At 42.6% G+C, this 27865-nt stretch overlaps 1 protein-coding gene and 1 long non-coding RNA gene across 2 annotated transcripts in view; one reads left to right on the top strand and one right to left on the bottom strand.

Moving 5' to 3' along the window:
* Positions 1 to 27865, top strand: part of CDKAL1 (CDK5 regulatory subunit associated protein 1 like 1) — a 1066055-nt gene that overhangs the window by 77769 nt on the left and 960421 nt on the right.
* LOC130273857 (uncharacterized) overlaps positions 15138 to 27865 on the bottom strand; it is a 33896-nt gene continuing 21168 nt past the window's right edge. Inside the window, exon 3 of the long non-coding RNA XR_008844144.1 lies at positions 15138 to 15222. This is a non-coding gene — a long non-coding RNA (uncharacterized LOC130273857). The remainder of the gene's footprint in view (positions 15223 to 27865) is intronic.

Here is a 27865-nt window from a genome sequence, read left to right on the forward strand (position 1 = left end):
TAATGTCCCTCTCCATATCTGTGTTGGCTAGGATTTGAATTTTACTGTTTCATTACTATGCATTTTATGAATTTTAAACTTTGTAATGTCAGTGAATCAATGCTCCGGCTTTCTTTATCTTTTATTTACACACACAGAGAAGAAAGAATCTTGTTGCAAATGAAGTTGTGGTTCACATCTGCTCTTTTTCTATTGTTTTTGTGATAAGAAATAAGCTATGCAAATAGTCAAACTACCAGAAGTAAGATAAAACTAGGCCTGTTTGTAAGGGGATAGTACATTTTTGAGTCACTGCACTGTCTGGAGTGATTACCCATATATTTATTTAAGGAAAACAGATGCAGTTTTTTTCCACCTCTCCTGTTCCACCTGTTGGCGGTGTGAGAGACCACCAAGGCAGGATGGAGAACCACACAGATTGGTGCTGGTGTACCAGGGTCTGCTTTGTGTCACGGCGGTGGACCCTGAAGCCACTTGTACTCTCTGGATCTCACCCTAAGGTTCGGGTAGGGTAAGAGCCGAGGTGCAAAAGTGCCCTGGGAGTGGTGACCCAAGGTGCCGGAACTCACTTGGGAGTAGAGACCCCACTTGACTGATGGCACGCACTTTATCTCTCTGTGACATCACGATACTCCGGCCCCTGTATCGCCCATCATCAGGCATGGAGGGAAGTTTACTCCTTGAAGCAGATGACACTGGGTGCTGCAAGAGAGATCATGGGGGTTCCCAGCAGCGGGACCCCCGCGATCAGACATCTTATCCTTTGGTGCGAAGTACTCCTTAAAGGGGTACTCCGGTGGAAAACTTTTTTTTTTTTAAATCAACTGGTGCCAGAGAGTTAAGCAGATTTGTAAATTACTTCTTAATCTTTCCAGTACTTATTTGCTGCTGAATACCACAGAAGAAATTTTCCTTTTGGAACAGAGAGCTCTCTTCTGACATCACGAGCACAGTGCTTTTTGCTGACATCTCTGTCCATTTTAAGAACTGTCCAGAGTAGGAGAAAATCCCCATAGCAAACACATGCTGCTCTGGTCAGTTCCTAAAATGGACAGCGATGTCAGCAGAGAGCACTGTGCTCGTGATTCAGCAGAGAGCTCTGTGTTCCAAAAAGAAAATAATTTTCTCTGTAGTATTCAGCAGCTAATAAGTACTGGAAGGATTAAGATTTTTTAATAGAAGTCATTTACAAATCTGTTAAACTTTCTGGCACTAGTTGATTAAAAAAAAAAAAGGTTTTCCACCGGAGTACCCCTTTAACCCCTTAACGACGCAGAACATAAATGTACGTCCTGGTGAGGTGGTACTTAACGCACCAGGACGTACATTTACGTCCTAAGCATAATCGTGAGCATCGGAGCGATGCCCGGATCATGCCCTCGATCCCGCGGATGTCCGCCATTAACCCCTCAGATGCCGTGATCAATACAGATCACTGCATCTGCAGCATCGCGGTCACTAAAATGGATGATCGGACCACTCGCAGCGCTGCCGCGGCCATCCGATCATCCAGCATTGCAGACGGAGGTCCCCTCACCTGCCTCCGCTGCCTTCCCGCAGACCAGAAGATGACTGATAATGCTTATCAGTGCTATGTCCTATACGTAGCACTGAACAGTATTAGCAATCGAGTGATTGCTATAAATAGTCCCCTATGGGGACTATTAACCCCTTAACGACGCAGGACGTATATTTACGTCCTGCGCCGGCTCCCGCGATATGAAGCGGGATCGCGCCGCGATCCTGCATCTTATCGCGTCGGTCCCGGCGCTCATCAACGGCCGGGACCCGCGGCTAATACCACACATCGCCGATCGCGGCGATGTGCGGTATTAACCCTTTAGAAGCGGCGGTCAAAGCTGACCGCCGCTTCTAAAGTGAAACTGAAAGTGACCCGGCTGCTCAGTCGGGCTGTTCGGGACCGCTGCGGTGAAATCGCGGTGTCCCGAACAGCTGACTGGACACCGGGAGGGCCCTTACCTGCCTCCTCGCTGTCCGATCGACGAATGACTGCTCCGTGCCTGAGATCCAGGCAGGAGCAGTCAAGCGCCGATAATGCTGATCACAGGCGTGTTAATACACGCCAGTGATCAGCATAGGAGATCAGTGTGTGCAGTGTTATAGGTCCCTATGGGACCTATAACACTGCAAAAAAAATGTAAAAAAAAAAGTGTTAATAAAGGTCATTTAACCCCTTCCCTAATAAGTTTGAATCACCCCCCTTTTCCCATAAAAAAAATAAGTGTAAAAAAATAAATAAATAAACATATGTGGTATCGCCGCGTGCGTAAATGTCCGAACTATAAAAATATATCATTAATTAAACCGCACGGTCAATGGCGTACGCGCAAAAAAATTCCAAAGTCCAAAAAAGCGTATTTTGGTCACTTTTTATACCATTTAAAAAAAATGATTAAAAAGTGATCAAAAAGTCCGATCAAAACAAAAATCATACCGATAAAAACTTCAGATCACTGCGCAAAAAAATGAGTCCTCATACCGCCCTGTACATGGAAAAATAAAAAAGTTATAGGGGTCAGAAGATGACATTTTTAAACGTATACATTTTCTTGCATGTAGTTATGATTTTTTCCAGAAGTGCGACAAAATCAAACCTATATAAGTAGGGTATCATTTTAACCGTATGGACCTACAGAATAATAAGGTGTAATTTTTACCGAAATATGCACTGCGTAGAAACGGAAGCCCCCAAAAGTTACAAAATTGCATTTTTTTTTCGATTTTGTCGCACAATGATTTTTTTTTTCCATTTCGCCGTGCATTTTTGGGTAAAATGACTAATGTCACTGCAAAGTAGAATTGGCGACGCAAAAAATAAGCCATAATATGGATTTTTAGGTGGAAAATTGAAAGGGTTATGATTTTTAAAAGGTAAGGAGGAAAAAACGAAAGTGCAAAAACAGAAAAACCCTGAGTCCTTAAGGGGTTAAAGTGTAAAAATAAAGTAAAAGAATGTTAAAAAACCCCTCCCCAAATAAAAACGTAAACTGTCCCATTTTCCCTATTTCACCCCCAAAAAGTGTTAAAAAAAAATATTTTATATTCATATTTGGTATCGCCGCCTGCGTAAATATCAACTATTAAAATAAAATGTTAATGATACGGTACGGTGAACGGCGTGAACGTAAAAATAAAATAAAGTCATAAATAGATGTTTTTTTGTAACATTTTATTCCCCAAAAAATTCATAAAAAATGGATTAAAAGTTCTATATAAGCAAATATGGTATCAATAAAAAGTACAGATCACGGCGCCAAAAATTAGCCCTCATACTGCCGCTTATACAGAAAAATTTTAAAGTTACAGCTTTTAAACATACTAATTTGGGTAAAAAGTTAGCGATTTTCTTTTAAAGCGCAACTGTAATAGAAAAGTATGTTATCATTGGTATTTTTTTTTATCGTATTGACCCAAAGAATAAAGAACACACGTCATTTTTACCGTAAATTGTACGGCATGAAAACAAAACCTTCCAAAATTAGCAAAATTGCAGTTTTCTTTTTAATTTCACCACACATAATATTTTTTGGGTTGCTCCATACATCTTATGGTAAAGTGAGTGATGGCATTACAACGGACAACTGGTCGTGCAAAAAATAAGCCCTCATACTAGTCTGGTGATGAAAATATAAAAGTTATGATTTTTGTTGAAGGTGAGGAGGAAAAAACGAAAACGTAAAAATGAATATGTCTGCATCCTTAATGACGTCACGCCTGGCCCCTCGCCCGCCCCCTCGTGACGTCTCGCCCGCCCCCTTGTGATGTCGCGCCCCCTTCCCATAGACTTTCGTTGAGGCGGCTGCGAACACGGAAGCCCGCACACAGCGTTCGGAGTAATGAACTTCCGGACGCTGTGAGCGGAGCTCCGAAAGTCAGGGCAGCGCACAACCCCTTTAAGGGGTTAAAGGTCAAAATGGGCTTTGTCCTTAACCCTTTAAGTACTAAGCCCATTTTCACCTTAAAGGGGTACTCCACTGCTCAGCGTTTGAAACAAACTGTTCCGAACGCAGGAGCCGGCAGCTCACAATGTCAAAACCCTGCCCCCTCATGATGTCATGCCTCACCCACTTAATGCAATTCTGTGGGATGGGGCGTGACCGCTTTCTCGCCCCCTCCCATAGCTTTGCATTGAACGGGCGGGGCTTTGACATCACAAGCTCCCGGCTCCAGCGTTCGGAACAGTTTGTTCCAAACGCTGAGCAGCGGAGTACCCCTTTAAGGATGCTGCAAATTTTTGTTTTTGCATTTTTGTTTTTTCATGCTTCCCTTCTAAAGATCATAACGCTTTAAATTTTGCACCTACAGACCCAAATAAGGTCTTGTTTTTAGCGTCACCTTTTTGTACTTTGTAATGACATCACTTATTTTATAATCTATTCTGCGAGACGAAAAAAAATATTTTGTGGGGTGAAATTAAAAAAGCCATTTTGTAATTTTGGGGCTCCTGTTTCTACGCAGTGCACTTTTCGGTTAAAATTACACATTATCTTTTATTCTGTAGAGCCATACGGTTACAAGGATACCCAATTTATATGGGTTTTATTTTATTTTAATACTTTAAAAAAATTATAAACTACATGCACCAAAATTAGTATGTTTAAATGGGCTCGGTCAACATCTTTAAATTTTTTTCATGTTTACTACTAATGTAGTACAACATATTCCTATTATACTTACATTTTTTTTGTGTGTGTCTAAATAGCTTATTTTTTCCCTTGAAAAGCCAGCCACTAGGAGTCTCCCTCCTAGTGGCTGGCTGCAGAGCGGCTCACGTCGCCGGGCCGGGCATCAGTCTGGATTCTGTCAGCCATCGCTCGCTCCCTGCCTGTCAGGTGGGAGCGAGCGCTGTGAACGCAGGGGCATGTATGCCCAGGCATGCAGCAGTAGATCACCGATCGGACGACTTAGAGACAGGTAAGGACCCTTTCATCGTCCGGTAAGCTGATTGGGATATCGCGATTTTTACGCGATAGTCCCGATCAGCTCTGCGGAGCTGCCACGACAGTTTGTTTCATTTTAGATGCCACGATTAAAGTTGAAGGGGTTAATGCAGGACACCAGCCTGATCGGCAGTGCCCATCATTAGCTGTGGGTCCTTGCTGCCTGTAGCAACCGGGACCCACAGGGTTTCACCAGTTCTCCGCTGGTGAGAATGATTTAAACCCCGTTAACGGGATCAGGGCGTACAGGAATGCCCTGCGTCCTTAACCCATTAAGGACCCAGCATTTTTCAGTTTTTGCATTTTTGTTTTTTCCTCACATTTTAAAACTCATAACCCTTTTAATGTTACACCTAAAAATTCATATGCTGGCTTATTTCCACCCCATCACAACAGCACCACTAGAGAGATGGACTCCTCCTCCTCCTCCAGGCACAGGAAACCTAGAGTATAGAAAGGATGCACATCCCTCTCTACCTCAGTGGCTTCCTGTTCCTGCAGGAAGCCTGGAGTATTCCATGCCACTGATGGTGTGGATTTAGTAACGGTCCAGAGGTGGCCTTTTTTCTCTATTTTGGAAGAGTGTTCTGGACCTCCAATAACCCCCTGGTTGGGGGTTTCCTTACTGTGCCCCCAGTTGTGGTATTCCGGCACCGCTGCCAGCCTCCCTTCTCCCTCCGCCTCCTCATCTTAAGTGTGCAGCGCAGTCTGCCTGTGGTTGTGGGTCAGGCTGCACTTTCTTACCTTTTTAGCGAGGGATGAGGAGGCCCGGAGCTCCGGCAGAGTCACGCGGAGAGCTCCATGGCTGCGGCCTTCCTGGAGGCGGGGCTAAGAGGTCACGTTACATGATGGCTGGGGAGGAGAGGGGCACACGTGACAGGCGGATGTGATGTCAGACGCCGCAGTCCGGGCCTTCCAGGGCGGCAGATTTAAAAAGGGAATCCTTTCTGCTGCCCTGCCTCCGTTGCACAGAGGACAGCCATCTGGACGCTGAAGCTGCAGCTGCCGGCCTCCAGTAGGGAGAAGGTATTGAAAGAGCTTTATTTGTCATTCAGTCATCATTACAAGTCATACAATAAATTGCACAAAGCATGACAGTACAATATACAGCACAGGAGGGAGAAGTGTGAAGGAAGATGAGCTCCACTGGGGAAGGTTCTCCCAAACGGGACCGTGAAGATTCCAAGACTACTTCCATGGTACTGTCTCTTGCGGAGGGGTGACATGGCTGTTTTTTAGTCAATTTTTTTTCTCATTGTTATATTAGGATACTCCTAGGAAAGTGATTAAGAAGACTAAACATAGGGAATGCCTTATGTGTAAAATTGCGTTAGCACTTGATTACTCTAAGCCTAACTGTCCAGCTTGTATTAATAGGATCATTGCTGCAGGTGTATTTAATAAATAAATAAATATATAATTTTCAGGTTACTCTTATTTGTGTTAAATTTTAGAATCCCTGTCATTGATAATGCAAGACATGGTTAAGAGCAAGATAGTCTGCCCTTAAAGGGTTTCTACCTGTGGTCACCCCCTCGCAGACGGTATTGACCCCTTCTGTCCCTGATGATATTGAGGAGGAAGAAGGTTTGATTTCTGTTCATTCTGATTCAGGTATTTATTTAAAGTGTACCTTTTAAGTGTACTTTTTATATAATGTAGATAATATCATTAATTGTGTATATTTTTAGGTGAAAAAATGTTCTCTGCAGCTATTGCATGTGTCTCTCTATGAGGAGTCCAAATACAGGAAGTGAGGGCAGGACAAGCAATCATCCTCATGTATGAGCCAGGAGCATGTTATAGAGCCTCAGTGCACACTGCCCTGCTTTTTCTTAGTGCACAGAGCTCTGCTTGTCCACCCTCACTTCCTGTATTTGGACACCTCATAGAGACACAAGGGCAATAGCTGCAGGGACAAAAATATACACATTTTTTTTAACCAATGTATATTACAAATATACTTATAATGGTATTATCTACATTACAAAAAAAAAATTGTTGACAGGTACACTTTAATCTGATATTGGTTGTTCAGTTTTTTTTTATACTATGGATGGTTATACTGTATATTCCCTACAGGGGATTACTCCCGTTCATCGGAGGATGACTTGTTGGGAAAGCCTCTTTTTCTGTCAGAGGGAGCTGAGCAATTGATTAAGGCTGTGAGGTCCACCATGGGGGTTGAGGGGACTAAGGAGCAGAAGTCTATTCAAGACATCATGTTCGAGGGCATAGAAGAAAGGAAACGCAGAGTTTTCCTGCTTCAGAGAACCATTTCTCAATTCTCAAAGAATGGGAGACTCAGGATAAGAAAACCTTCATTCCCAAGGCAATTAAAAGAAAATACCCTTTTTCAGAGGCAGACACAAAGTATTGGGATCGCCCTCCTAAGATTGATGTGGCAGTTTCCAAGGTCTCCAGGAAGGGTTCTTTACCATTTGAGGACTTGGGTAACTTAAAAGACCCTATGGACAGAAAAGTGGACATTTTTCTCAAAAGGGCTTGGGAGACTGCAGGGGCCACTCTAAAACCCACTGTCGCTGGTACCACTGTTGCAAGATCCCTGGTGATGTGGGTTGACCAGTTGTCCTCATTTGTGCAAAATGATGTGCCCAAAGAGCACTCTCTTTCTTTAATTGCTTCAATTAAAAAAGCTCCTGCTTTTCTGGCAGATTCATCTTCAGACGCAGTTAGGTTATCCGCTAGATCTGCAGCACTTACTAACACTGCCAGAAAAGCGCTCTGGATTAAAAATTGGTCAGGGGAAAGTGGCTCTAAAAGTAAGTTGTGTGCCATCCCCTGTGAGGGAGAATTTTTGTTTTGGTTCTGTCCTCTCTGATGCATAAGACAAGGCTGGTGATAGAAAGAAGGGGTTCCTATCTTCCCAGCCCCTTAACCTCTTAAGGACCAATGACGTTGTGGAACGTCATGGCACCCTGGGCTTTAAGGACCAATGACGTTCCACAACGTCATGGCATTTTCCGGTCTCTGCCGCGCCCCGGGCAGAGATCGGAACTGGATGCCTGCTGAAATCCTTCAGCAGGCATCCAGGGCATACGCCGAGGGGGGCCATGTAGGCCCCCCATGTTGGCGATCGCCGCAAATCGCAAGGGAAATCGCCCTTGCGATTTGCGGCGATACCAGGCTGATCGGGTCTCTGGGACCCGACCGCCCGGTAATTTTGCATGATCCCGGCTGTCACAGACAGCCAGGACCATGCTGGAGTATCGGAGCGAGGTGGCAAGCCTGCCACCTCCTCCGATCCCCTGCGATCTGTCGGTTAGTTAACCGACCAATCGCAGGGGGGGGGGCGGTTACTTCCTCCCGCCCTGCCCGGCCCCTGAAAGTCCGGAGAGGACGGGAGGAAGACCGGAGGACGCGGCGGGGGACGGGGGAGTGCTGGGGACCGGCCCCGGTACTTACCTCGTCCCTGAAGACCCGGATCCCTGCGATGAAGATGGCGGCGGAGGAGACAGGTGAGTAGATCTTCAGCCGCGGTCGGGCCCTTTACAGCAATGCACGTCGCCGTAAAGCGACATGCATTGCTGTAAAGGGACCCTGTAAACTACAACTCCCAGCATGCCCAGACAGCCCTTGGCGTCTGGGCATGCTGGGAGTTGCAGTTTTGCAACATCTGGAGGTCCACAGTTTGGAGACCACTGTACCCTTCCAGATGTTGCAAAACTACACATCCTCAGCATGCCCTTACTGTCCAGGCATGCTGGGATTTGTAGTTCTGTAACATCTGGCCCTTCAGATGTTGCAGAACTACAACTCCCAGCATGCCTGGACAGTTTTGGCATACTGGGAGTTGTAGTTTTGCAACATCTGGAAGGGCACAGATTGGGAACCACTGTATTAGTGGTCTGCAAACTGTAGTCCTCCAGATGTTGCAAAACTACAACTCCAAGCATGCTGGGAGTTGTAGTTCGGCAACATCTAGCTCTAAAGATGTTGCCGAACTACTACTCCCAGCATGCCTGAGAATGCTGGGAGTTGTGGTTTTGCAACAACAGGAGGCACACTGGTTGGGAAACATTGTCTGTTTCCTAACTCAGTGTTTCCCAACCCGTGTGCCTCCAGCTGTTGCAAAACTATAACTACCAGCATGCACTGATGGACTGTGCATGCTGGGAGTTGTAGTTTTGCAACAGCTGGAGGTCCCCCCCCACTGTGAATGTACAGGATACATTCACACGGGCAGGGGGCTTACAGTGAGTATCAGGCTGCAAGTTTGCGATGCAGCAAATTTTGCGCGGCAGCTCAAACTCGCTGTAACCCCCCCTGCCCATGTGACTGTACCCTAAAAACACTACACTACACTAACACAAAATAAAATAAAAAGTAAAAAACACTACATATACACAGCCCCCTACACAGCCCCCCTCCCCCAATAAAAATGAAAAACGTCTGGTACGCCACTGTTTCCAAAATGGAGCCTCCAGCTGTTGCAAAACAACAACTCCCAGTATTGCCGGACAGCCGTTGACTGTCCAGGCATGCTGGGAGTTTTGCAACAGCTGGAGGCACCCTGTTTGGGAATCACTGGCGTAGAATACCCCTATGTCCACCCCTATGCAAGTCCCTAATTTAGGCCTCAAATGCGCATGGCGCTCTCACTTTGGAGCCCTGTCGTATTTCAAGGCAACAGTTTAGGGTCACATATGGGGTATCGCCGTACTCGGGAGAAATTTCTTAACAAATTTTGGGGGGCTTTTTCTCCTTTCACCCCTCATGAAAAGGTGAAGTTGGGGTCTACACCAGCATGTTAGTGTAAAAAAAAAATTTTTTTACACTAACATGCTGGTGTTGCCCCATACTTTTCATTTTGACAAGAGGTAAAAGGGAAAAACGCCCCCCAAAATTTGTAATGCAATTTCTCCCGACTACGGAGATACCCCATATGTGGGCGCAAAGTGCTCTGGGGGCGCACAACAAGGCCCAGAAGGGAGAGTTCACCATGTACATTTGAGGTGATTTGCACAGGGGTGGCTGATTGTTACAGCGGTTTTGACAAACGCAAAAAAAACAAAACCCCATATGTGACCCCATTTCGGAAACTACACCCCTCACGGAATGTAATGAGGGGTGCAGTGAGAATTTACCCCCCACTGGTGTCTGACAGATCTTTGGAACAGTGGGCTGCGCAAATTAAAAATTTTGTACAGCCCACTGTTCCAAAGATCTGACAGATACCAGTGGGGGGTAAATGCTCACTGTACCCCTTGTTACGTTCCTCAAGGGGTTTAGTTTCCAAAATGGTATGCCATGTGGGGGTTATTTTGCTGTCCTGGCACCATAGGGGCTTCCTAAATGGGACATGCCCCCCGAGCAAAATTTGCTCTCAAAAAGCCAAATATGACTCCCTCTCTTATGAGCATTGTAGTTTGCCCGTAGTGCGCTTCAGGTCAATTTATGGGGTACCTTCATACTCATAAGAGATGGGGTTACAAATTTTGGGGGGTATTTTCTGCTATTAACCCTTGCAAAAATGTGAAATTTGGGGGGGGGAAAACACATTTTAGTGAAAATTTTTTTTTTTTTTACGTATGCAAAAGTCGTGAAACCCCTGTGGGGTATTAAGGCTCACTTTATTTCTTGTTACGTTCCTCAAGGGGTCTAGTTTCCAAAATGGTATGCCATGTGGGTATTTTTTGCTGTCCTGGCACCATAGGGGCTTCCTAAATGCGACATGCCCCCGAGCAAAATTTGCTCTCAAAAAGCCAAATATGACTCCTTCTCTTCTGAGCATTGTAGTTCGCCCGTAGTACACTTCAGGTCAACTTATGGGGTACCTCCATACTCAGAAGAGATGGGGTTACAAATTTTGGGGGGTATTTTCTGCTATTAACCCTTGCATACAAGTGAAATTTGGGTGGAAACACACATTTTAGTGACATTTTTAAAACATTTTTTTACATATGCAAAAGTCGTGAAACACCTGTGGGGTATTAAGGCTCACTTTATTCCTTGTTACGTTCCTCAAGGGGTCTAGTTTCCAAAATGGTATGCCATGTGGGTATTTTTTCCTGTTCTGGCACCATAGGGGCTTCCTAAATGCAACATGCCCCCCAAAAACCATTTCAGAAAAACGTACTCTCCAAAATCCCCTCGTCGCTCCTTCGCTTCTGAGCCCTCTACTGTGCCCGCCGAACACTTTACATAGACATATGAGGTATGTGCTTACTCGAGAGAAATTGGGCTACAAATATAAGTATACATTTTCTCCTTTTACCCCTTGTAAAAATTCAAAAATTGGGTCTACAAGAACATGCAAGTGTAAAAAATGAAGATTGTGAATTTTCTCCTTCACTTTGCTGCTATTCCTGTGAAACACCTAAAGGGTTAAAATGCTGACTGAATGTCATTTTGAATACTTTGGGGGGTGCAGTTTTTATAATGGGGTCATTTATGGGGTATTTCTAATATGAAGACCCTTCAAATCCACTTCAAACCTGAACTGGTCCCTGAAAAATTGTGATTTTGGAAATTTTGTGAAAAATTGGAAAATTGCTGCTGAACTTTGAAGCCCTCTGGTGTCTTCCAAAAGTAAAAAATCGTAAATTTTATGATGCAAACATAAAGTGGACATATTGTATATGTGAATAAAAAAAATAATTATTTGGAATATCCATTTTCCTTACAAGCAGAGAGCTTCAAAGTTAGAAAAATGCAAAATTTTCAATTTTTTCATCAAATTTTGGAATTTTTCACTAAGAAACGATGCAAGTATCGACAAAATTTTACCAATAACATAAAGTAGAATATGTCACGAAAAAACAATCTTGGAATCAGAATGATAGGTAAAAGCGTCTTAGAGTTATTAATGCTTAAAGTGACAGTGGTCAGATGTTCAAAAAACGCTCTGGTCCTAAGGTGTAAAATGGCCTGGTCCTTAAGGGGTTAAGCAAAATATGCCTTTCCACTTTAAAGGGAAGAGAGGTGGTCAGAATAAAAATAGAGATCCTTCTAACAAGTGGAAGTTTTCTCATAAGGCCACTTCCCTTGAAGTGGCCTTATGTTCAATCAGCCTAGCACTTCCACCAAAAAAACCTGACTCCCAATGACTGGATCCCTGAGTAGGTGGCAGACTTAAAGATTTTTTTTCAGAGTGGGAAAACATTTCTAAAAGTTATTGGATAATCCAAACTATTCGAGACGGTCTCCGTCTGAATTTTGTTTGCCACCTACTCTGTTCTTGGTTACTAAATCCCCTCCAGGACCTTCAGGTCAGTCATCTTTACAGGGAGAAGTATTATCACTTATAGAGAAAGGTGTTTTGGTTCCTGTACCCCCACAAGAACAGGGGTTGGGGTTTTATGCTACTTTATCTTGTGGGAATGCCAAATGGAACGTTCAGGGTTATTATTAATCTTAAACCTCTGATTCGTTATTTGATTTATAATAGTTTTAAAATGGAGACCATAAAATCCATAGTTAACCTTTTGTTTAAGGATTGTTTTATGTAGTCTTTAGATTTAAAAGATGCATACCTTCATGTCCCTATCCACTCAGATTATCAGAAATATTTAAGAATTGCAGTTTTTGTAAATTCTCAACTCCTTCATTTACAGTTTTGTGCCCTGCCCTTTGGTATTGCCATTGCTCCTAGAGTATTCACAAAGGTAGTTTCAGAAATGGCAGCCCATATTTGGGAGGGAGAAGGGATTTTTATTCCCTATCTAGATGACTTTCTGCTGGTGGCAGAATCAGAAGTTAAAGTAAAAAAATGTTCTTGTCTTGTACTATTGATATCCTCCATAAGCTGGGCTGGCTAATTAATTGGGAAACATTCTCCCTTGTTCCTTCTCAACAGAAAGTTTTTTTGGGAGTTTTGTTTGACTCTTCAGTACAAAAATCTTTTCTTCCTCCAGCTAAAATAGAGAAGATTATCTCTTCAGTCAGGGAAATTATTAGGTCCCCTTGTATATCTATTAGGAAGGTAATGTCAGTTATAGGTTTGTTCACAGCAGCCATCTCAGCAGTCCCCTGGGCCCATTTCCACTCTCGGGTAGAACGACTTGGGATCGTTCCCAACAGGATTTGGATAGACTTATTGTGTTGCCCCCTCAAGTGCTGGCTTCTTTAGACTGGTGGTTAGGGAGTGATAACCTTTCTAAAGGTGTAGATTGGGTTTGTCCCTACCCTGTTGTAAGCACTACTGATGCCAGTCCTTGGGGATGGGGTGCTCATTTGGATAATCATAATTTTCAGGGCATCTGGGAGCAGGAGGTGAAGGCTAGATCCTCTAATTTTAAGGAGCTTTTAGCAGTGTGTGGGGCTCTTGATTCAGCTAGAGACTTCATTAGGGTCTCTAATGTAAAGATTTTCTTGGATTATACGACCACTTTGTCTGTCATAAATAGACAGGGAACTACGAGAAGTCCATCCCTTATGAATTAGTCTTTTCAGGTCCTGTCCTTTGCAGAATCCCATCTAAAGACAATTTCTGCAGTGCATATAAAAGGGGATCTCTATTTCAGGGCAAACTTTCTAAGCCGCCAATTAATTCTTCAAGGGGAATGGCGGTTGAATCCAAAAATATTCATCAAGATCACAGCCCTATGGGGAACCCCTCAAGTGGATCTTTTCGCTGCCAGGCTCAACAGACAGGTCAGAGACTTTCTTTCCCTAAGTCCAGCAGACAGTCCCTTAGCAGTGGACGTACTTTCTCAGACTTGGGATTGGGACTTGGCCTACGCCTTTCCTCCCCTGGCTCTAATTCCTAGAGTCAGAAAAATCAGAGAACAGAGCAACTAATCATTCTAATCGCCCGATTCTGGCCTCGGAGAGCATGGTTCTCCTGTCTGAGGACTATGTCTCTAGCAGATCCCTGGGTTCTCCCGAAAATCTTAGACCTTCTCAGTCAAGGCCCGTTCCTTCATCCAGATGTCCGCAACCTTCATCTGACGGCTTGGCTTTTGAAAGGATAATTTTGAAGTCACAAGGGTCTTTCAGATGCTGTTATATCCAATTTACAGTACAGTAGAAAACCAGTGACTACAAAGATTTATTTTAGAATTTGGAAAAAGTGTTTGTAATTTTCAGACTCTTACCAATTTTGATTTTGACAGGCCATATTATGCCTCTATTCTTGATTTTTTACAAAAAAGGGGCTGCCACCCTCAAGGTACAAGTAGCTCTAGGGGCGTTATATGGCCAGAGAATTGCTAATAATCCTTTTGGTGGTGATATTCTTTAACTCTGTTACCAGAATGCAGCTATTCAGTCCTCCAGCTGTTTCTCCTAGGGATCTTACTTTGGTGCTTAACTCTTTGTAGAAGTCCCTTTGAGCCCTTGTCTTCTATCCCTGAAGATTTTGGTTAAAACTGCTTTTCTTATAGCTGTCACATCTGCCAGGAGAGTAGGGGAGCTAGTGGCCTTATCCATTAGAGAACCCTATATTCAAATCTTAGATGATAGGATTATTTTATAACCTGACCTTGACCTAAGGTTGTTTCATTTATCTCAAGTTGTCCTTCCATCCTACTGTGCGAATCCATCTTCAGAAGGTAAAAATTTGTTCCACATGCTTGATGTCCGCAGATGTGTTTGAGTATTTAGAAAGGACCAATAATTTTAGGAAGTCAGATACATTTTGTTCAGTTTGCAGTTCCCAATAGGGGATATAGTGTCAGAGCAGATACTATTGCTAGATGGCTTAGGCAGGCCATTGTTGCAGCTTATTCCTCTGCAGGTCTGTCTCCTCCAGCCAACCTGAGAGCTCACTCTACTAGAGCAGTCGCCTCATCATGGGCAAAGAAAAGAGGCTGCTTCTATTGCTCAGATCTGTAGGGCGGCTACTTGGTCGTCCCCACACACTTTTTTTTCCGGCACTATAGGCTCAGAGCTGACTATCCTCTTTGGCTTTTGGGCGCAAAGTTCTTCAGGCGGTGGTCCCTCCCTAATACTTCTCTGGTATTCTCTGTGGTGGTGCTGTCGTGACTGGGTGGAAAGCCGGCAATTACTCGCTGGTAATTCTATTTCCTCGCAGTCACGACAGCACCACGGACTATTCCCACCCATTTTCTTGTTTTTCTCACATGTGGTGTGTTCACTGTGGTGTTGCAAAAAATAAAAATAAAATAATGATGTATACATTTTTTTTTTATCTGTATAGTGTTGTTTGCTAACCTTATATAGAATGCTTATTTGGTCTCGGTAATTCACTGAGGCAGAGAGGGATGTGCATCCTTTTTATACTCTAGGTTTCCTGTTCCTGGAGGAGTCGTCAATCTCTCTGGTGGTGCTGTCATGACTACGAGGAAATAGAATAACCGATGAGTAATTACCGGCTTTTTTGCACCACCAATTCTACTTTGTGATGACATTAGTCATTTTACCCAAAAATCTACAGCAAAACATTTTAAAAAATTGTGCGACAAAATTGGCGGCTTCCGTTTCTATGCAGTGCATTTTTTTGGTAAAAATGACACCTTCTCTTTATTCTGTAGGTCCATAAGATTAAAATGCTACCCTACTTATATAGGGTTGAGTCTTACGTCTGGAGAAAAATCATAACTACATGCAGGAAAATTAATACGCTTAAAAATTTCCTATTGTGACCCCTAGAACTTTATTTATCCGCATATGGGGATGTATGTGGGCTAATTTTTTGCACCGTGATCTGAAGTTATCGGTACCATTTTTGCTTTGATCAGACTTTTTGATCGCTTTTTATTCATTTTTTTATGGTATAAAAAGTGACCAAAAATACACTATTTTGGACTTTGGAATTTTTTTTATGTGAACGCTATTAACCATGTGGTTTAATTAACAATATATTTTTATAGTTCAGACATTTACGCGATACCACTTGTTTATATTTTTATTTACATAGTTTTATTTATGCGAAAAGGGGGGTGATTCAGGCTTTTATTAGGGAAGGGGTTAAATCACATTTATTAACACTATTTATTTTTTGCAATGTTATAGCCCAGATAGGGGGCTATAATATTGCACACACTGATTTCTTACACTGATGACTGCTATGCAATAGCATAGCATTGATCAGTGTTATCACCGCTTGACTGCTCCTGCCTGGATCTCAGGCACGGAGCAGTCATTCGGCAATCTGATGTCGAGGAGGCAGATAGGGACCCTTCTCGTGTCCGTACAGCTGTTCGGGTGGTCCCGATCAGCTCGACTGAGCTGCTGGGAAGGTTTCACTTTCAACTTTGATCGCCACGTCTGAAGGTGCATTACCGCGATTGGTGATTTCCGGTATTAGCTGCGGGTCCTGGCCGTTGATACCTAATGGGACCAACCCGATATGACGCACAGTCACCGCGGGACCCTGCGTTATATCGCGGGAGCCAGCACAGGACATAAATATATGTCCTGCGTCGTTAAGGACTCTGGATTCATGGCGAACATGTACGCGCTGCGTACTTAACAGGTTAAAGGGGTATTCCAGGAATTTAAAAAAACAGACCTTTTTTCTTTCAAACACCTCTCCCTGTTTGTCTCCAGGTTGAGTGTGGTTCTGCAGCTCTGTTCCATTGTAGTGAATGGAGCCAAGTAGTATTACTACACCCAAAGTGGAGACAAGGAGGGCACTGTCTTTATTTTATTTTTTTAAGGCCTGTTTTTTATTTTTTTTATTCCTTGAATACCCCTTTAAGGTATTAATCTGAGGCTAGAAAAGTGGAGGGGAGTAGGTTTGAGAGGGACTAAAACCAGTGAATACCTTCACTGTTTAAATCTTTCATTTCTACTTTTTTTTTCTTTGTTTTAGCTTCCGCTCATTGATATTAAATTCTTCCAAAAATGCCATGTAAATGTGGATTTACAGTTAGATAGCTACTAATCTTTGGATTATCTAATTGATCTAGGCCTTTCAAGTGTGTCGAAATTGTTTTAATAGTGGCTCATAAAAGCTCACATTCACCTCAATGAGAGCTGAGCTGCAGTAACCCTGTGCCACCACTATGCAACATATGAAGCTGAAGCTCTTTATTTGCATCTGAGTGCGACTGAGCAGAATGAGTGACTGACATTTTTGCACCTCACTGATCAGCCATTGATGACGTAGCCTGATGATTAATATTCCCTGAATTGGTTACAGCCGCTGCCAGGCAAAGTAAATAACATTGCTAATCTCATTACAATGACATTTTTTTTGGAGTATAATGTGTTGGGCTACGAAGAGTAGTTAGTTCTTGAAGTTAAAGGGGTTGTGTTCTGCCCTGCCTTTCGGAGCTCCGCACGCAGCGTCCGGAAGTTCATTACTCCGAACGCTGTGTGCGGGGTTCTGTGTTCGCGGACACAGGGCGTGACGTCACGCCCAGCCCCCTCGTGACGTCACGCCTGCCCCCTCAACGAAAGTCTATGGGAAGGGGGCTCGACCGCTGTCACGCCCCCTTCCCATAGACTTAGAGGGGGTGGGCGTGACGTCACGCCCGGCGGCTGCGAACACGGAAGCCCGCACACAGCGTTCGGTGTAATGAACTTCCAGACGCTGCGTGCGGTGCTCCGAAAGGCAGGGCAGTGCACAACCCCTTTAATTTAGATTCCAGTCTTTCAGAAAAGGTCCAAACTGTGACAGCTAGACATTTCCAAAACAGCAGCTCTTGTGGCATGCTCCCAGAATGCAGTGACTAGTACCTAAGAAACGTGATTCAAGGAAGGACAGCTGTGGACTGAGACCTTGAAGTGGTCAGATTGCCCATGCTGACCCTTGTCCATGACAAAAGTGCTTACAAATGACAACTTGAACATGGCTTAAAATGATCATATGGTGGTGGATGCTCGACCAGGATGCCCTATGGAACATGACAAGGCAGCAGAATTTGTGATGCTTTGTTCAATGTGCACCTGGGAATCCTTGGGTCCTGGCATTTATGTGGATCTTTCTCTGACACATACGTCCTCCATAAACATTGTTGTGGACCAAGTACAGCTCTTTATGACAGTAACTTCTTCTAGCATGCACCTTGCTGCACTACACAAACTGTTCAACAATGGATTGAGGATGTCAAAAAGTTAAAGGTGTAAACTTGGGGGTTTAGGGGTTAGCTACTTGTACGGGTGGTTCTCCATAATCGTAGAGCTCTGTCCCGACTCTGTTCCCTGTATGCAGACGGCGGCTCAGTCTTCCATATGTAGCTGGCTATGGAGGAGCATGTGACTATACACATCACTTCTTCTCCTCCTCCTATGGAGGAGACAGGGTGAGGTGTTTAGTGAAGTGCTCCTCTGTTGGCAGTCATGTATGGACAAATGAGCCATCTGGCTGCATACAGGAATGGGGAACAGACTGGTAATGGCTCCATGATTAAAGGGGTATTCCTGGAAAAAAAAAAAAAAAAAGTTTTTTTCCTGGAATACCCCTTTAATCATGGAGCCGTTTCCAGTCCGTTCCCCATTCCTGTATGCAACCAGATGGCTCATTTGTCCATACATGACTGCCAACAGGAAAAAACTTATATATCTCAACTAACTGGCTACAGAAAGTTTAACAGATTTGTAAATTACTTCTATTAAAAAATCTTTATCTTTCCAATAATTATCAGCTGCTGAAGTTGTGTTTTTCTTTTGTGTCTGGCAACAGTGCTCTCTGCTGACATCTCAGCTTGTCTCGGGAACTGCACAGAGAAGTTTGCTTCTACTCTGGACAGTTCCAGAGACAGGTGTCATCAGAGGCAAAGTTTTTTCCTGGATAACCCCTTTAAGTATGGGGCTGCATAGAAGCCTCAGTTTTAGTAAGTAATACGTTTTTAGACTTGTTGCAGTGCTATATTAAATAACAACTGTGCAACTTTTTTTTTTTTTTTAAACCAGTTTTTCATCAATGCTATTTTCTAAAAAAGGCATGTTTGATTTGTGGGAGCCTTCCCTCACAACATACAGGGCTGCTACTAATGTCAAAGTACCATATACCATAGAACACCTTTCAGAGATATTGTGGAGTTCATGCTTCAACAGATCCAAGTTGTTTAGGTGACAAGAGGGGGACCTTTATGCTATTTTGTTATGGCTGATCAGTGTATTAATACATTACATATGTATAGGTACTCTTATCTTTTAACTACCCAGCCCTATTCCAATTGTAGAAGGTATGCAAATAAATAACGTTATGCAAAACTTACTTATATTGAAAAGAACTTGGCTCTTCTTTTTTCTTTTGCACACATTTGTATAAATCTTTAATATTGTCATGTGAATGTGTCTGTGTTCTATTGTCTGATTCTTAGTCTTACTATTTGCATAGTATTTGCATACTGACATTCTGTCTGGTTTAACCCTCTTCTGTACCCAAATACTGCTTTTCCTTGTCCTTACCTGTGAAATGTATAAAGGTGTTTGAGAAGTCAGATATTAAAGTTTCTTCACATTTGAATGCCTTTTAAGTTTGACTTTGCAAATGATGAACAGAAGTACACCATAGTTATAAAGCTTCTGGTTGTCAATTGTTGCATGTTTCCGTGCTACATTTCTAAATGTGTTAGAAATCTGCCTCACTGTAACATAATGTGCTTGTTCTCTGCTTTTTATATATTTTTCATTGACATTCTCTTCTATTTGTGAAGATCAGCTTTCCTTTAACTGTAGCATGTTGCACTTGCAGCGGAGTCACTTCATTGGTCCCATCTTGCTGTGTTGCTCTGGTGAGCGGGACCAAGCATTGTAGTCTGCCCTCCAGCTGCTTCGAGCAGTGGGCGTGTGACGGGGTTAGCTTGGTGCCAGAAGCTCCTTCCTCCAAGGTGTGCCATCAGACTCCGCTCTGGAGGGACGGAGGGCGGGAGCTAATATGAACATATGTTGGTGAATTTAATATCACTATCTCTTATGAAGACTCATCAATTAAAAGATCCTATGGATAGAAAATGGATGGGCTCTTGAGCATATCTTGTAATATATCAATGGCCCTACTTAACATAAGTATAGCAGTGGGCCCTGTGGTTAAAAAAGAGTGATACCGTTTCTTAAAATAAACTTAGTGATATTCTGTTTTAAGGTAATCTAGTCTTTGTACCTGTCCTTGACAACATTTTAGAACAAGCTTTAGTCAGAAAAAGGGATTCTAGAAGAAGAAAAATCCAAAGACAAGGTACTAGGCGGGGCTACGAAATAGGAGGGAAAGACTTCTTGCTTAATTTCAATTCTTCCGATAGACAATGACTATATACAGGTGAAAGGAAGGCTCACGCTGTACTGTCATTAGTGTGGGAAAATGTCACCAATAATCCTGAAGGATATTGTACAGGATAGCGTGCCTCCTGCTTTTTAAACTTCAGAATTACAACTCTTCTGTGATAAAATCTAAACAAGCATCTATCAGGAGGGGTCAGAACTTTTTCACATCCAGTTCCCTTTCGAAGAACAGGGACATTACTTCCATCTGTTTCTTGTTCCAGAACCAAAGGAATACTTCAGGACGAGATATCTTAAGATATCTGAACCCTTTCACACTACTAACAGCTATGTCACCTTTATTCCAAAAAGTGATTGGATGGCAACATGCTTACTTTCAACTTCCCATCTAGGCGGCCCACCAGAAATACCTGAGGTTTGCAGTCTCAACTATCAGACTTTTCATTAACTAATCTGAGCACTACCATTTGGCATCCCATCAGCACCAAGAATACTCACCAAAAGAATGATTAAGGGTATAGAATTTGTAAGAGTGAAATTTTAATTAAATGATTAGTTTTAAGTTTTGAAAAAGGATAGTGCTATTCCCTGCAAAACTATGCCACCATTGTTCTATTTAAAACATTTTGGAGGGGAATCGCAAGGTCCCTGCGTCACTCCCTCCCATATAAGCTTACTTTCACTTGTATGTATTTTCATTAAATATCTATTTATTCATACTTTTATTTGGTCTAATTTCATAATTGACTACTCTATTCTACCTTCCCCGCCCCTCTCCTCTTTCTTGTAGACTACTTGAGTACTGTAGCCTTGTTGTATTGTTTTATTGTATCCGTAATAGGGATTTTCTCTGCGCCCCAACACCATTTTGTTGTCCCACTTTCTTAAGGGGCCGCCGTCTCTTCAGAAATTGTAAAAGAAAAGAACTTCCTGTCGACCATACAGCAGCTGGAAGGATTAAGATTTTTAAATAGAAGTAATTTACAAATCTCTTTAACTTTCTGGCACCAGTTGATAAAAAAAATAAAAAAACATTAATTTTTTTTACTTTAAGCACAGGCACTAATGTTTAACTAGTGTAGGGCATGCCTGTGTGGATTTCTCTGTGGAAATTGTATTATCCAATACTGGCCACTCCAGTATTTCAATATATCCAAAGATTACAGGCCGCAGCACAAAAAGATGGACGACTTCTTACTTTTATATAGAGCTGTGATTTATTGGATCCCCACATGCAACGTTTTGGCTCAATGCAAGTCTCTTTCTCATGCTTGAGAGAGGCCGGCATTGAGCCGAAATGTTTCATTTGGGGAACCAATAAGTCACAGCTCTATATAAAAGTACGGAGTCATCCATCTTTTTGTGCCGTGGCTTGTAGTCTTTGGATATATATCCACAGTTACCGTATAGCTTCAGTGGCAGGTCACATGTGGTACACTCAAAAGGATATTTCCAACTACAAAATTTATGTTCTGTCCTTTGGACTGAAGATTACAAGCTGATCTGTGGGGGGTCTGACCAGTGTTCCCTCTTAGATGTGTGTTCTAAAAGGAAAGAGTTAAAGCAACCCACTAGGATCAATGAGCCCATTAACATGTCTTCAGGATTTGATATATATCATTTTCAGAACAAATACGGTAGCTTAAAGGGGTACTCTGGTGAAAAAAATAATAAATAAATATATATATATATATATATATATATATATATATATATTAGGGATCAACCGATTATCGGTATGGCCGATATTATCGGCAGATAATCACGATTTTGGGCATTATCGGTATCGGCAATTATCTTGCCGATAAGCCGATAATGCCCCGCCCTCCGTACCGCTCCCACCGCACCGCGACCGCCACCCCCTCGACTGGCCGCACCGCACCCCCGACCCGCCGCACCGCACCCCCGACCCACCGCACCGTGTCGCACCCCCCACCGTGATGCTAGGCGGTATACCGGTATGGATTTTTGCCCATACCGCTATACCGGTCGGGCCCCTCCCCCACCCTCCGAGTCAATAAAAAAATTAAACTTACCCGTAATGGGGGTGGTCCGGGCCATCCATCCTTCCTTCCTGTAGTGTCCGGGGGCGTTCCGGGTGAAGAGTGCACCGGTCCGGGCTGTCCTTCTTCTCCCACGGTCTTCTTCTCCACTCCGGGCAGGCTCCGGCCTAGTACGCTGCATAGACGCCGCTACGCCGTGACGTCAGGTGCATCGCTGCGCACGGGCGTCACTTCGCAGCGGCGTCTATGCAGCGTACTAGGCCGGAGCCTGCCCGGAGTGGAGAAGATGACCGCCGGAGAAGGACAGCCCAGACCGGTTCACCCTCCACCCGGAATGCCCCCGGACACTACATGAACGATGGATGGATGGCCCAGACCACCCTGACAGGTAGGGGAGAGAAGTGGGTAGTGGCGGCGGCGGCCTATGGCCCCGCAAAAGCCACTGCAGATGATTGATTTAAAGCGCCCGCTTTAAATCAATGATCTGCAGCGGTGTCGCAGGGGGTTAATTCGGCCCTAACCTGCACAGATTATCTGTATCGGCCCTAAAAAAACGATATCGGTCGATCCCTAAAATATATATATATACATATATATATATATATATATATATATATACATATATATATATATATATATATATAAATTTTTTTTTTAATTAACTGGTGCCAGAAAGTTAAACAGATTTGTATATTATTAGGAAAAAAGGGGGTACCAAATGCCTCTAGACTAATACCATAGAATGGTACATAATGATGAAATTACAGAAAAATAAAGTCGGACTGTGCTTCACTTTAAATGATGTACACATTTTATATAAAATATTACATAAAATTTATAATGCAAATCTAATACATATATGCCTCCTACCACAGGGCCCTTGTGGGGAGGTATGATATTGAAATACAAAACATATTTAAAAAAGTGTTTAAAAAATGGCATGTACATTATATTCTACCGCTATCCCAATATTTTGTAAACCGACATAATATACTTTTATAAGGTACACTCCGTTCTCATATGGTTTAGAACAGTTTGCAGAATGGTATAATTACCAACTCCTAAAGATGATTTTTGGCTGAACGTCCGAGAGGTATGTAGAGGCTGTGTCTAACGCTAGTATGCGTTTACGGTGACGGGCCCGGATGCCACAGGCCAAGGAGAAGTCACCGGTCAAGGAATAATTCCGGAGATGGATGCAGGCTCGGAGACAGATGTCGTGGAGGCTGTGTCCAGCGCTGGCATGCGCTTGCGGTGACGGGCCCCGTTGCCGCAGGCCAAGGAGAAGTCACCGGTCACGGAGTAGCTCCGGAGATGGAGGTGCACTCGGAGATGGATGGTTCTTACTCCGGAAACGAAGGAAAGCCTCGTGGAGGATCTCTCGGTGTCTGGTGGAATGGCGGATGGAGTACAGCCAGGTGTGGAAACAGCAGATGACAAAGTTGTATCGGAGGTAAGTGATAGCGGTTTATGGATTGCGGTGGTCATGCGGTAAATATTTCTTTCTCTAGATGCGTTTCAGGGTACTTTATGTATGACCCTTTCCTCAGTAGAGATATCTTTAACAGTGAAGCTCAGAGTCCTTTTATACATGTTACCTGTCTAATTGTAACAGGTGTGTTTCTGTTTAGATCTTCCGCAAATAGCGGAATGGAACGGGAAACAGAGTTGTTTCATCTTGATAGAACAATGTTCACATTTAGAATCAGTATATATGCGTTCTTACTTAAATAATATTATATATATTATAAATATTGAAATAGTACACAATAAGATAATTAGGAAGTACAGATAGAGGAAACAGAACAGAGTAAACAGAGTATAGAGATAATAATAAAAAACAAAAAATGAATAAAAAATAATAAAAATAAATGTAAACATTCATAAAAGTAGAAGAGACTAAATAAGATAGAAATAAAATAGAAGATTAAAAAATAATAAAAAGTAAAAAATTAAAAATTAAAAAATATGAAGTAAAAATTGAAAAAAAAGAGAAATATATATAGAAAAAAATAATATATATAGAAAAATAATAATAAAAAAATAACAAAAATAAATGAATAACAGAATAAAATAAAATAAAATACAAATATAGGTATACATGAGAAAATACAGTCATTAAAAGCAGTTAGTACACAGAGAGGTTAAGGGATGGCTTGTCACGCAGAACGAAGATAGAGTGACAAGCCATCCCTTAACCTCTCTGTGTACGAACTGCTTTTAATGACTGTATTTTCTCATGTATACCTATATTTGTATTATTTTATTTTATTCTATGTTATTTATTCATTTATTTTACTCCATCCGCCATTCCACCAGACGCCGAGAGATCCTCCACGAGGCTTTCCTTCGTTTCCGGAGTAAGATCCATCAATCTCCGAGTGCACCTCCATCTCCGGAGCTACTCCGTGACCGGTGACTTCTCCTTGGCCTGCGGCAACCGGGCCCGTCACCGCAAGCGCATGCCAGCGCTGGACACAGCCTCCACGACATCTGTCTCCGAGCCTGCATCCATCTCCGGAATTATTCCGTGACCGGTGACTTCTCCTTGGCCTGTGGCATCCGGGCCCGTCACCGTAAACGCATACTAGCGTTGGACACAGCCTCTACATACCTCTTGGACGTCCAGCCAAAAATCATCTTTAGGAGTTGGTAATTATACCATTCTGCAAACTGTTCTAAACCATATGAGAAGGGAGTGTACCTTATAAAAGTATATTATGTCGGTTTACAAAATATTGGGATAGCGGTAGAATATAATGTACATGCCATTTTTTAAACACTTTTTTTTAATATTTTTTGTATTTCAATATCCTGCCTCCCCACAAGGGCCCTGTGGTAGGAGGCATATATGTATTAGATTTGCATTATTCATCTTATGTAATATTTTATATTAAATTTGTACATCATTTAAAGTGAAGCACAGTCCGACTTTATTTTTCTGTAATTTCGTCATCATGTACCATTCTATGGTATTAGTCTAGAGGCATTTGGTACCCCCCTTTTTTCCTTATATATTATTTTATTACTGGTATTTTTTTGGTGTAAATACTTTCCATTTAGCCTCGACTAATTTTATATTGTGAGCTGCACATACCCCACTTTCTTTTAGATTTGTAAATTACTTCTATTTAAAAATCTTAATCCTTTCAGTACTTATCAGCTGCTATAGAATACATAGGAAGTTCTTTTCTTTTTTGTCTGTCCACAGTGCTCTCTGCTGACACCTCTGTCCATGTCAGGACAGGAACTGTCCAGAGCAGGAACAATTCCCCATAGCAAATCTCTCCTGCTCTGGACAGTTCCTGACATGGACAGAGGTGTCAGCGCAGAGCACTGTGGACAGAAGAAATTTAAAAAGAAAATAACTTACTCTGTATTACACAGCAGCTAAGTACTGGAAGGATTAAGATTTTTTAATAGAAGTAATTTACAAAAATCTGAAACTTTCTGGTGCCAGTTGATTTAAAAAAAAAAAAAAAAAAATTCACCCGAGTACCCCTTTTAAAGAGAACAGTGAGCCAACTATTGGGACACACTTACTAATCCTGAGGAGGAAACATGTCCCCTGAATGGAGAGCTCGCCATGAATGCACTTCATTCATATATTTTTCCTCTGTCATCGTCTGCTGTGGGAATCGCACTGGTTGGACCCCCAAAATATCAGTTTATTCCATATTCTTTGGACGGGGAATAGCTTTCGGAGCTTAGAATGCCCCTTTTTAGAGTTATTCTATTTCTTTTCTTCCCTTCCCCAACTGAATAATATACGTTCTGCAAGGTGTATTAGCTGTAAAATATTGTGTATCTTATCATACTGTGAAATGTATAAACTCCATATATTTCCACAGGATGTGGTAGCAGTTGTCTGAACTATGCTGGCAACCTTGTAAAAGTCAATAAAATGCTAGAAGGTCCAATTTAATAAGTGTTTGGACATATCTGGCTCAGGTGGATTCTGTGTATCTTAAAGCTGGAAGATAGAGTTTAAATCCAATATCCCAGGGGATATCTGCACCTGAAGTGATGGGCCGCTTCTAGACCTTACAAATCAATGTTTTGCTTCTGGGTACTACAAAATAAAACTTTAATATACATAGAGAAAATGAGCATTTAGGCATCAAGCAACACTTTCTTCTTGCATCTGTAAAAATGAATACAAAGCATGCATTGAGTTATTGTTTGATCAATATAGTCTTTGAATATATGAATGTTAGGTTCCACTGATGTATAAAGCTGTTGTATGCATCTGAGCTATACAGAGGGATTTTACTCGTCCTACTGAGTGTTTGATAGTCATGTAGCACTCATGAGATTATGCTTCTCTTTTCTTTAGCATGAGTAAATTAGAAGGATTTAAGCTCAAATTTGCTATATAGGGAACTAGATTGGAATCAGAAGGTGAAACCAGAAGCTCAAGGTCGTCATTATACGTGTCTGACTTTTTTTTATATAGAAAATTTGATGCAAATAACAGAGCTACTACATTCGTAATTATGCAGAAGTTTGCATTATTACTCAGTTTACTCAATATATCATAGAAAAGCATAAAATATTACATTTGATATGTTCTACATCTTTAGACAGGTTATTACATGTGGATTAAAAACTAAAACCAAACACATTGGCCCTCATTTACTAACAGGATCCTGACACTTTTTTGTCCGGTTTTGCGCCAGAATTCTGTCTGCGCCAGAATCGCGCACAACCCGACAAAATCAAAATCACTCAGTGGAAAAAAAAAAAGGGGGCGTGTTCCCGACAAAAAGAGAAAAACCCTCCGAGTGTGAAGAAAACTCACAGGAAAACCTGTGAGTTTTGTGTCACAGAAAACCGACAGCTCAGAGCTGTCGGTAAATTCCTCAAAACGGAGTGAATCCTGCTACCCCCAGCATGGAACAGGGTCTGTATCATGTTGGGGGTAGTAGAGGGGCTGAGGGACTGACCACACTGGGTCTCACTTCTGAGACCCGATCAGATAAGTTAAGCAGGGGGGCGGGCGGCATGGTCCGATCCCCTGCAATGTACAGTAAACTTTCATTTTTAAATTCCCCACCGAGGAGCCAATCAGGGCTCCTGTCAGGGTTTTAATATAGAAGCGGTGTGGTGGGGAAAGATGTATAGAATCACTGGGGGGTATATATCTGGCCCCTCCAGCGTTTCTATATATATTTCCCCCTGCTGCATATATCAAACTTAGTGCCCGCTGTGCTTGAATAAATGTACTGCCCCCGCTGTGCATATACGGCCCCCCGCTGCGCATATATATATATATATATATATATATATATATATATACTGCCCCCCCCCCCCCCCAGCTGTGCATATTAATATTCATGCTCTCCCTCCCCTGGCTGCCAATGAATGAAAACTCTATCAGCGGCGGAGCGGAAGGCTGCTATGAATGACAAGTAAAGCAGTGCAGGGAGCGGAGGCTCGCGCTGCTGCTCCTAATAGCTTACTTGTCATTCATAGCGGTGAGCCGGCATTTGTATATGTATGATGTGAGGGTCAGACATATATCCATATGTCTGACCCCCACAGCATGATATGCAGCTGCTGCCCGCTATGAATGACAAACTCTTAGCAGCGTGAGCGGGCAGCAGCCTTCCGCTCCGCCGCTAATAGAGTTTTCATTCATTGGCAGCCAGGGGAGGGAGAGCATGAATATTAATATGCGCAGTTGGGGGGGGGGGGGGGGGGGGGGGAGTGTCAGTGTGTATGTGTGTATATACATATATATATATATATATATATATATGTGCAGCGGGGGTCAGTATAGATATATAATAGCGCTGGAGG

This window comes from Hyla sarda, chromosome 5 (assembly GCF_029499605.1).
Source record: "Hyla sarda isolate aHylSar1 chromosome 5, aHylSar1.hap1, whole genome shotgun sequence".
NCBI classification, from domain to species: Eukaryota; Metazoa; Chordata; class Amphibia; order Anura; family Hylidae; genus Hyla; species Hyla sarda.